A 10828-nucleotide genomic window follows, 5' to 3' on the forward strand; every position below is an offset into this window, starting at 1 on the left:
TATATCTTATATACCGCCTGTGGAATTTTAATGAATGTGCAGTCTTTATATGAGTTTTCAGTCTTCTTGGTCAATGACTTGCTTATGTGTGACAAAGAATTAAGCGAAAGGAGTGAGACTTTCCCTGTGGTAGCAAGATGTGTGAGACTCTATAGCAATGGGAGACAAAGCTAGAAAAGTCCAGTGATAAGAGTCCATCTTTACAGATAGCACATCTGAAGTAAGTGAAATGTAATGCTTCAGCCAGAGGGCTCCCCAGCAAACTGTAAGACCCCACTTTTCTGAAGCTAATCATAAACATCAATCAGTAAAAGCTACAATCACACATTTTTGTGTCAGCTTCATTGAGACTAGCTGCGGTCTCTGACAAGCAGCAGCGATTCAAGCCGGAAAAACGTCTGTGCAAACATTTCTGCAGTACTTAAAGCATACCCAAACATAATCTTATGAATATGTGCAAGTGATTGACAAACACAATGTTCTGAAGAGAAACCAATTTCCTTAGAAAATAAACAGAAATAAAATGTGTGTTGATGCTAAGTGTGGATTGCCAACAGACAATTTTTAAATCCCTCTTCCCAACATAAACAGACACAAATATATAATAAGCAAATATGATGGCAATAGCTTCCGTCAGCAAAAGTTTAGGAACAAAGCCATGACGTCAATTACTGGAGATTCAGCCCATCACAGCACACGCTGAGCCCTGAAAAGACGCTATTTGCTTCAAGGACTGCACAAAAACATACAACAGCATACAAAATGAAATATACACAGCTCACAAAAATGGAAGGAATACACTGACATGAGGAGGATGTCTATTTCTTCTCAAGCCTCTGTCTGTATACTGCCACAACTTGTCATGACAAAGGAATGGCTTTATGCAGAAAGGCTGCATTAACAGATGAGAGGTCTGCAGGCCCGCTCACTACAAATCAGGGAAAGGATCAACACCATCAGTGGGGTTCCTACTTGAAAACAGCATTTCAAACAGTGTTTAAGAGAAGAGAGGATGTCACACCTAAAAATGTCTCCACACGGACTCCCCGCTCCGCACACTGTCTTACTGGAATCAGGAAACCATGTTTAACGATGAATTTACAACCGATAATCACAAAGGAACTGGCCAGGCCATGGTCAAAAGCAAAGTGTCTTGCTCTGTCTTTCACCCCCCCCTTCCTCAGGCTTGACATACATTTCATGTCATCACCAAGACCGTTATAAATAGGGGCTGGGGGAGGTATACTCATCACATATCCTGATGGGGCCATCCAGCCACTGGAAATCCCATCAACTACAGATTAGCAGATTTTCTATGTGTATTCACCCCACAATTCAATTAACTCTAACTACCCAAACACATAGGGATTCATATCTATTGGGAAATGACAGCAATTGTAGATGCTCTGGCTGTAAATGATAACTTTCCCAGGAGATTAATTTGCCGAAAAATAATTGAAAAAGACTGAATCCAAGTAACAAAGGAAGAAAAATAAAACAATCAGATGAAACCACAAGTCTTCCTCAACTGACAGCTGCTCACATCAGCCATAAAAAGAACCCTGCCAAGGCACTACAGTGCCAGGGGTACACCGCCAAGGCTACACATTGCTCGGGGTATATCGCAAACCCTACATTGCTCGGGTTATACCGCTGACGCTACATTGCTAGGGATGTGGCATTAAAGCTATATTGCTAAGGGTATACCGCCAACGCTATATTGCTGAGGGTGTGGCTCACAGGCAGGGCCCTCCTTACCATCTTGTCTTTGTATTGTGATTGTAATGTCTTCCTTATATTGTAAAGCGCCGTGCAAACTGTTGGCGCTATATGAATCCTGTATAATAATAATTAACGCTATATTGCTGGGGGTGTGGCATTAACGCTATATTGCTGGGGGTGTGGCATTAACGCTATATTGCTGGGGGTATACCGCCAACACCATTTACTTTTCTTTTTTTAGCAGTGTACTGCCAAAGCTATACAGCCAACTTTATTATATTTTGTGGTAGCGGTATATCACCATTATTAAAGTGGGGTTTGTTTGGGGGTTTTTTTTGCAGTATGCCAAAACAATGTTTTAAGCGGTAACACTAATTATTTTATATTAGCAGTATACCGGCAACAAGTGTATTTTTTTTAGTGGTATACCACCAACTATGTAATTTTATTTTTGCGATCTACCGCCAACACTATACCTTACCTACCGTACATATTTATCAAAGTATTCTCCATTCACTACGCTGAAAGCAAAAATAGGGGGTCATTCACCAGCGGTATCCAGCTGGAAGAAGCTCACAGAAGATACTGCATAAAAAAAGTCACCAAAAGCACTCTCGTTTAGACACGTACAATTCTATATCCGTTCTTCTAGCTCTATTGTCTGTCCCAGAATGCTTCTTTTCAATCCCAGACTGCTTTTCTACAGCAAACCCAAAGACTCAAATTGTAGACGCATAACAAAATGCAGAAACACACAGCTCTGGACGTAGCTGTACCCTATTTGTTAGAACACGACTAAATGCAGCGCAAATGTACGCTGTATTACGTAGCTGGGAGTATGGCCCACAGACTTCCTTCGTGCTGCATTGAGATGTGGATAGTTGACACGTCTAAGTCTATGGGCCGATAGTCACAGTGTAAATCTGCACTTTGTATAGTGATTTTTAATGCCTGTGTCAATGAGCCCTAAGGATATTTCTGCCACATGATGGTAACTTTATAATCCCGCCAGTCTCATACCGGTCACCTTTGTCAAGTCTCCTTTTTCCTGGTGTATGAGCTCAGAGAAATGAAACTAAAGTGACCTGTCCATATTGCCCCACCATCAATCCAAGTTTCACTCCCCAGCTGCCATTTTCTAGGGCAGGTATGAATCCGATTGGCTGACGTGGGGCAACACTGTACTCATTTCAGACGCTTGAGGCCCTCTAGAAGTATATCCTGAGCTGGACATTGGTGACTCCTACAGAGGCTGGCTGCTTGTCTAGTGTAAACAAAGCTGGCAATATTCCATGGATGTCAGGGGTATCTCGCAGATCCCTGTGTGTGCGTCTAATGACAACACATGTGTTGATGGGGAAAATGAGACCCCCTGCTGAGAGGTGATCGGGTCAGCAACAGCTATGGAGGAGGGGCGGCTGATCCTGGAAGCTAACACTCCCTATACAGCCGGACACACTGCTATGTGGAAGGGGGTGTATGATGGCGCAGAGCTACGGACACAGCCGCTTGTGGTGGCGATCTCTTTACCTTCAGCTCCTCCTCCCGTGAGGCCTCCGGCCCGGGCGCTGCCACAGCAGACTATGCTCCTTCCTCCTCCCCCACCGACAATACGGGAGATTAGCCCAGTGTGTCGTCTCTCAGCAGCTCGGCTGCGCTTCAAGTGTCCCTTCGGCGGCTGAGCTCCTCATTCTTTGCCCGCCGAGTGTCTCTCCCCTTCCGGTGCTGGAAAAGCCTCCGGCTCGGTAGCTCCCGGTTTCTCTGCTCTCGCCCGGTCTCGGTGTCTCTCAGCTAGTGTTGGGAGGGGCTCCCCTCCAGTCACGTGACGTACCACAGGCGGCGCTTCCAAGGCCTCGAAATGGGACTGTCTCTGCTCCTAGGCGCCAGCCGGGTACTCCGTGCCCGACGACGCATGCGCACGGCTCTAACCGGTCAAAGGGCAGGTCACTGGAACGTTCTTGTCGCCAGGTAGCCATATTGTTGGTGGAATTCTCTTGTAAACGTTAGCAAATCTAGAAATGCTCGTTCTAGCGTGTATCCGTGTTCTTGAGAAGTAAATATTTAATGAGGAAGATTTTGTTTCGATTGTAGTGTCATAACATAAACATGAAGCGATTAGTGTGCCATCTAGTGGAATCTGCGAGCATTGCATTATATTACTGTAGGGCAGTGGTTGTCAACTTGTGTAACCTCAGCACCTACATTTGTCCTTGGTCATTAAGTTGCGACCCAAGTCGCACCGCACTGGAATGCATGGCATTCGAACTGTGGGTGGGAGGTGCATATGGGGTGCCATTAAAATAAATGGCAAAACAATTCCAACACTAGAACATGTGGTAGGTGCGACTGTGTGGTATAGCACGTTAATCGCAAGGAACTGTACGATTACCGCACTGTACTAGTGTGAACGAGCCCTCAAAAACACTGATAGACACACACAACCACACAACCAATCTCACACACTCAAAGACATTCTCACACACATCATATTTTAATTGTTTTTTTAAGATCCACCCAGTCTCCCTATGAGAACTGGAAGGGTATGCTCAGCCTGGGGTCCAGAGTGGGCTGCTGTACTGTGACAGAGCTCCCTCCATATATGCATTGCTTGTACAGCTCCCTTCGCGCCCTGTAGAGGTGTCAGAATGTGATGTCACTCCGGTCCAACATCAAAAAGCTTCCTAGCACACTCACTAGCCAGCATGCAAAAAAACTTGTCTCACCGCTAAGGTTAAAAACAGAGGTTTAGATACACGTCTTCTGCAGAAAATGTAAAAGCCTGAGGCACCTCTATGTAGTGCGGTCCTGACTCTAAACTATGAGAGTCTCCATCTTGGAGCACATGTGTCAAAAGATAAAATTGGGTGCAGGTTTGTCAGGAGGAAGCCCCAACCCCCTTAAAGGCACAGGGACACACAAGGGATGCCGCACATCACAACAGCCGCTGAGACCCCCCCATGTGTCACTGCACCAAATCAGTCAAGCAAAACAAATGGCAAACGCACTCATCAATTTTCTGCAGAAGACGTGTATCTAAAACTCTGTTTTTAACCTTAGCGGTGAGACAAGTTTTTTTGCATGCTGGCTGGTGAGTGTGCTGGGAAACTTTTTGCTCCTCAAGCTGACACTGCACCGGGCAGCATATTTGCTCCATCGCGCCCCACCTCAAGCTGACACTCAGCGCCGGTCAGCATATTTGCTCCATCGCACCCCTCCTTAAGCTGACACTCAGCGCCGGTCAGCATATTTGCTCCATCGCACCCCTCCTCAAGCTGACACTCAGCGCCGGGCAGCATATTTGCAATGGCTGCTCAGCGCAAGAACTGCCAGTGTTGTGCTAGTGCTAGGGGGAGGCTGAGAAGCCTCTCACCTAGCACAGTAGAAGGCACGCGGCAACCCACTGAATTCTGGCTTGCGACCTACTTTTGGGTCATGACCCACCAGTTGAGAACCACAGCTCTAGGGAACACAGAGATAACATTCAGTATTAGCTGAATCAGTGGTAGTCAATTTACAAGGTGTAGGGGGGCCTCAGCTGTGGCCCCTGACTGCTCCAAAGGGCTGCAAATAATATTCAATATATGGCAGAAGATTGTCAGAGACTTCAGGCATACTAGAGGAGACGAACAGAGACTGTAGACCTTCAACCGGAGTGAATGGGAGACACACTAGAAGAGATGGTCAGAGACTGCAAACATGCTACTGGAGGTTGTTAGAGACTAAGAACATGTCAGAGGAGATGGTCAGAGACTGAGGCTCTATCACAGGAGATGGTCAGAGACTGTAAACATGCTACCGGATATGGCCAGAGACTAAGGCCTAGTGATGGGTCGTGCTTGGTGAGTTCGCCCAAGCCCCCTCAAAACTGCTACTTCCTCCTCCCAACCAATCAGTTGCCAAGAGGCGCATTCCCTGGCCCGCAGCTGTATACATCACAAAGGGGTGGGGAATGACAACACCACTACTGCAACCACTGATTGGACCAGGAGAGGGGGTGTCAGTCACAGTTTTGAGCAGGCTTGGGCAAACTCAGGCAAACAGAAGAGGGTCAGAGACTACAAAAATATCAGAGAAGATGGTCAGAGACCGATGACATGTCACAGGAGATGGCCAGAGACTGCCAACATGCTACAGGAGATGGTCAGAGACTGAGGACATACTTCGGGAGATGGTAAGAGGCTGAGAACACGCTACAGGAGATGGTCAGAGACTGAGGACACACTACAGGAGATGGTCGAAGACTGAAGACATGCCACATGAGACTGCTAAAGATTACTGTCAATATAGCTTATTTACAAATTAATGCTTCCTCTGCTGTGCTCGGGCCTGCAAAGGGCCACACAGTAAACACCAAAGGCCACATATAGTCCTTGGGCTGCAGGTTGGGCACTAGGTAGCTTAGGAATAATGCTTTCTATTACTTATTAATACCGTTTTGTAGTCACTCATGAATTCTGGCCCTGCATTCCCAGCCCCATACCCAATAAACAGCATGCATGCATGCACCCCCCCCCCCCCCAACAACCTGACAACCTGGGTATGTGTCGGGTGCTTTTTCTGGATTTTATCCCTTTATTTTTTTACTTGGTGATCCTGCCAGCAACACACTTCCTATCCTGGGGTAACAAGACTCACTCACCTTACTGTATCTATAGAGAATCAGCATTGTTATCCAAGCCTGCTCTTCCGGTTTGAACTACACACACCCCTACCTCTCCTTATCTCCATTACATAGAAGGTGTTGCTTTGTGGTTCTCAGACAATAGCTGAGAAATCTGATAACATTGTTTGAAATCTTAGTTCAGTGCAGAAGTTCTTGAAAGGACACTACATGCCTGCAATCTAATGACTTATCTGGAATAAGTCATATATATATATACTTCAAAGGTGTTCACCAAGCTTTTGCTAATATTTTCTGTATCAATTGGAAACATTGATGAATGCCTTTTTCTCTTTCTAGATTCTTGGAGAGCCATTCTATAGAAGAATAGAAGTGGCTAAGTTTATGCCCTGCAACAACTTGGACACTCCAAACAAGCCACAGAAGTAGAAGTCAGGTGCAAGACTTTGCCCAATCAGGACCCAGTACTCTGTAAGAGCCATGATTGGGCAAAGTCATGATCACTTTGCCCAATCATGGCTCTTCTGTCAGATGACATGAAACTGTACACAGTTGGGCAGAGCTAGCTGTCACCGCTAGCTTCGCCCAATTGTTTATGTTTTGCCGGCATCTGTCAAAATGCCATTATGCGGCAGAGGAAGAACTGAAGGAGAACATTCAATCAGCAGAGGAGGACCTGTCAATCAACAGAGGAGGACCTGAAGGAGAACATTCTCCTTCAGGTCCCTCCTCTACTGATTGACAGCAGACAGTGGGCAGGTGCAATAGCCAGCCTGCTATTGCAATTTGAAATAGCCAATAGCAGGCTGGTTATTGCTCCCAGGCACTGCCTGCTGTATTTACATTCCCTAGCTAAAGCTTTTGAAGTGGAAAGGTGACACTAGGGGTCTAAAAGGACCCTTAATGTCACCTTAAAAAGAACCTGTCATCTCCAATGTGCTATCATATAGGGGGCTTGTGAGCCCCCATATGTCATAGTAGTGAAGTTAAGTGAAAAAATAAAGTTAAATAAAATAAAACTAAAAATACCAAAAACAATTTAAAGTGACCTGCCCCCGCGAATGCACACATACTACTGGAAACACAAGTCGGGGGCACCTATGTACAAAAACGACAATTGTGCTATATATGTGAGGTATCCCTGCGAGCGCCAGAGTGATAGCAATAATTATTTGGCCAATATTCATGGCTAACTCTGATGGCAGGGCTTTTATATTATTTTATATATAATTGTGTTTTGGTCCAATTTTGGTGTTTTATTATATTTGGTTATTTTATTATATTGGCATGGAGTTTTTAGTTCAGATTATTTTGAATCCATAAAAATAATTAAAATGTCTAACGCGCCTCTTGCCGACAGTGCGATTGCGGACACTGGAACCGCACTACCCTGTGTTCCAGTGCAGTGCAATTGCAAACAATTGTGCATGCAGTTTTATTCTGAAGTTAGCTTTATGTTTGTAACCTTCCATTTGTGTATTTTATTTTAACTAAAAGGTGGTATTAAATTTTTTTTTTTTTTCAGATGAATCAAAAAAATAATCGACCAACTAATCGATTATGAAAATAAAAGTTGCAGCCCTAAAAACATCATGTGACACAGAACATTCTGCTGAGTCCTGCGACACCCATTGTGGGTTCTGATAGGTTGAAGTTTTTTGTAGGTGATAAAAATCCTGTATATTAAATCTAATTAGGACTCTGTCACCTAGTTCGCTTTTTAAGACTCCTCAGCCATACCCAATCTTGCTCTGTCCCTTCTCTGCTTCTTCTGTGAAAAGTTTGTGCAGGAGGGAGGTGGGCGGGTGCATGTAGCATAGCAGAGATGCAATCCGAGTAACTATCTCTTTGAGGCAGGAGTAGGTAACACTAGAGAGGTGGAGGAGATCTACCTGAACAACATAAAAAGGATCAAAGAACAGCAGGGTGGAGCACAATTTGTTTTAAGGAGATAACTTAGCAAGGAACCATTAAAAAGTAATTAAAGGAGAACTATGGGGTCAGTGTTACATAGTTACATAGTTACATAGTATTTGAGGTTGAATAAAGACATTAGTCCATCAAGTCCAACCTATTAGGATCTCATTCTAGGAGTACCCGTACCCCTGTATATTACGGTTGTTTTTCCCCATAGTTCTCCTTAGGGTAAACATTTGCTTGAAGAGGGCAGCCCTGTCCTCCTCTCCCTTTCCTCTTTCTTTGAGGCAATGGTGAAGTTATATGATGACCCACAACGTACTTCCACTGCAGAGAACATTTTGTCCTCCCTCCAGCAAGGTAAAAGGCCTGTGAAGGACTATGTGGCAGAGTTCCGCAAATTGGCTGCTGACACCACCTGGAACGACTCCGCTTTGCGTCACCAGTTCCGTTTGGGGTTGTTCGAGACCCTTAAGGACGAACTCGCAAGGGCCGGGCTCCCCTCAACCTTGGAACCAACTGTACAACTGGCCATCCAGCTGGACCGAAGGATCCGGGAAAGACGCAAAGAGAGAGGCGGGGTGTCGCGTCCTACATGGTTGCTTCCCTGTGTACCCATGGCACCACAGGTTCGCATGTCAGAGCATCATACTTCACCCCCCATCCAGGAGGCTGAACCGAGGCAGCTCGGGCTGGTTTGGGCGCCCCTCACCCCGGAGGAGCGACAAAGGTGTAGACTAAACGACTTATGCCTCTACTGTGGTGGGTCCGGCCACTTCTTACAAGGATGTCCCATCAGGCCCAGTAAGTTGAAATCCTCCAGTAGTGTACCCACGTATGATAACTCAATATCTCACCTCACTCTTCGACTTTCTCTGCAGATACCGGGAGGGACAATCCAGGTCCCAGCCATAATTGACTCTGGTGCCTGTAGCTGTTTTGTCGATCTGCAATTCGTCCGGAATCACGGAATACCCCTACGCATCAAGACACATCCACTCATTATCCATCTGGCCGATGACTCCACGCCAACCTCTGGCCCCATCATACACGAGACCACCCTTCTTCGGACCACCACAGACTCAGGTAATTTGGAGTACCTGCGACTGGACGTCATTTCATCCCCCATATTCCCAGTCATCTTGGGACTACCTTGGTTGCAAAGACATGAACCTTCAATTAACTGGGCGGCTGGGACGCTGTCCTTTGGCTCCACCTACTGTCTCCAGCATTGCTTCCCTCTGAGGGCTTGTTTGACACTGCAACCCCAGGTCACCGAGATTACCCCACTTATCCCTGAGGCCTATAGTGACTTTCTAGATGTCTTTGACAAAAAAAGAGCGGATATTTTACCTCCACACCGGCTCTACGATTGTCCAATTGAGCTACTTCCGGGTTCTGCTATTCCGTTTGGCCGTATCTATCCTCTCTCGGAGCCAGAATTGGAGATCCTCCGTCAATACATAGAGGATAACCAACGAAAGGGATTTATCCGACCCTCCACCTCTCCTGCTGGAGCAGGAATCTTTTTTGTTGAGAACAAGGACCGATCTCTCAGACCATGTATTGATTACAGGGATCTGAACAAAATTACAATAAAAAATCGTTACCCCCTGCCTCTAGTTCCCAAACTCTTTCAAAGAGTCCGATCTGCCAAAGTCTTCTCCAAACTTGATCGTCGAGGAGCCTACAACCTAGTAAGGATCCGCAGAGGCGATGAATGGAAGACCGCTTTTCGTACCAGGTTCAGTCTTTTTGAGTACTTAGTGATGCCCTTTGGCTTGTGCAATGCCCCAGCAACATTCCAACACTTTGTGAACGACATCTTTAGAGACTATTTAGACCACTTTATGATTGTCTATCTGGATGATATTCTCGTTTTTTCTCCTACCCTGGAAGCACATCGCATCCATATGCACAAAGTACTGTCTCGTCTTCGAACACACAAACTGTATGCAAAAGCTGAGAAATGCGTCTTTGAGACGGACACCATTCAGTTCCTGGGACTTATTATTTCCACCTGGGGCATTGCCATGGATCCACGAAAGGTGACAGCCGTTTTGGATTGGCCTGTACCCTCTGACAGAAAAGGCGTTCACGTTTCGTGGGGTTTGCCAACTTCTACAGACGCTTTATCAAGGGGTTCTCCACCATCATCTCACCCATCACTCAACTCACCAAACAAGCTTCCCGTTTCCGGGGTCCCCCGCTGCACAAGAAGCTTTTGACCTGTTGAAGGCAGTCTTTACAGCCGCCCCGGTTCTTCGTCACCCTGATCCATATGTGTTGGAGGTGGACGCCTCTGAAAATGCGGTGGGGGCCGTCCTCTCTCAACGCCACGGAAGCACGGCATTGCTCCATCCTGTCGCCTTCTTCTCAAGGAAAATGACCCCAGCCGAACGAAATTACGACGTGGGTGACAGGGAGCTACTTGCTATCAAACTGGCGCTGAAGGAATGGCGCTACCTGTTGGTTGTTGCAACGCATCCCATCCTTGTCTACACGGATCATAGAAATCTAGAATACTTACACACAGCAAAGCGCCTGAGACCCCGACAGGCCAGATGG

General features: G+C 46.2%; 1 protein-coding gene across 1 annotated transcript in view; it reads right to left on the reverse strand.

The window, feature by feature from the left end:
• AFF4 (AF4/FMR2 family member 4) overlaps positions 1-3635 on the reverse strand; it is a 95809-nt gene extending 92174 nt beyond the window's left edge. Inside the window, exon 1 of the mRNA XM_018563228.1 lies at positions 3253-3635. The gene's annotated coding sequence lies outside the window, so the exon portion shown is untranslated. The remainder of the gene's footprint in view (positions 1-3252) is intronic.
• Positions 3636-10828: the final 7193 nt, after the last annotated feature.

This window comes from Nanorana parkeri, unplaced genomic scaffold (genome assembly GCF_000935625.1).
Source record: "Nanorana parkeri isolate BGI_ZX_2015 unplaced genomic scaffold, ASM93562v1 scaffold643, whole genome shotgun sequence".
Classification (NCBI taxonomy): domain Eukaryota; kingdom Metazoa; phylum Chordata; class Amphibia; order Anura; family Dicroglossidae; genus Nanorana; species Nanorana parkeri.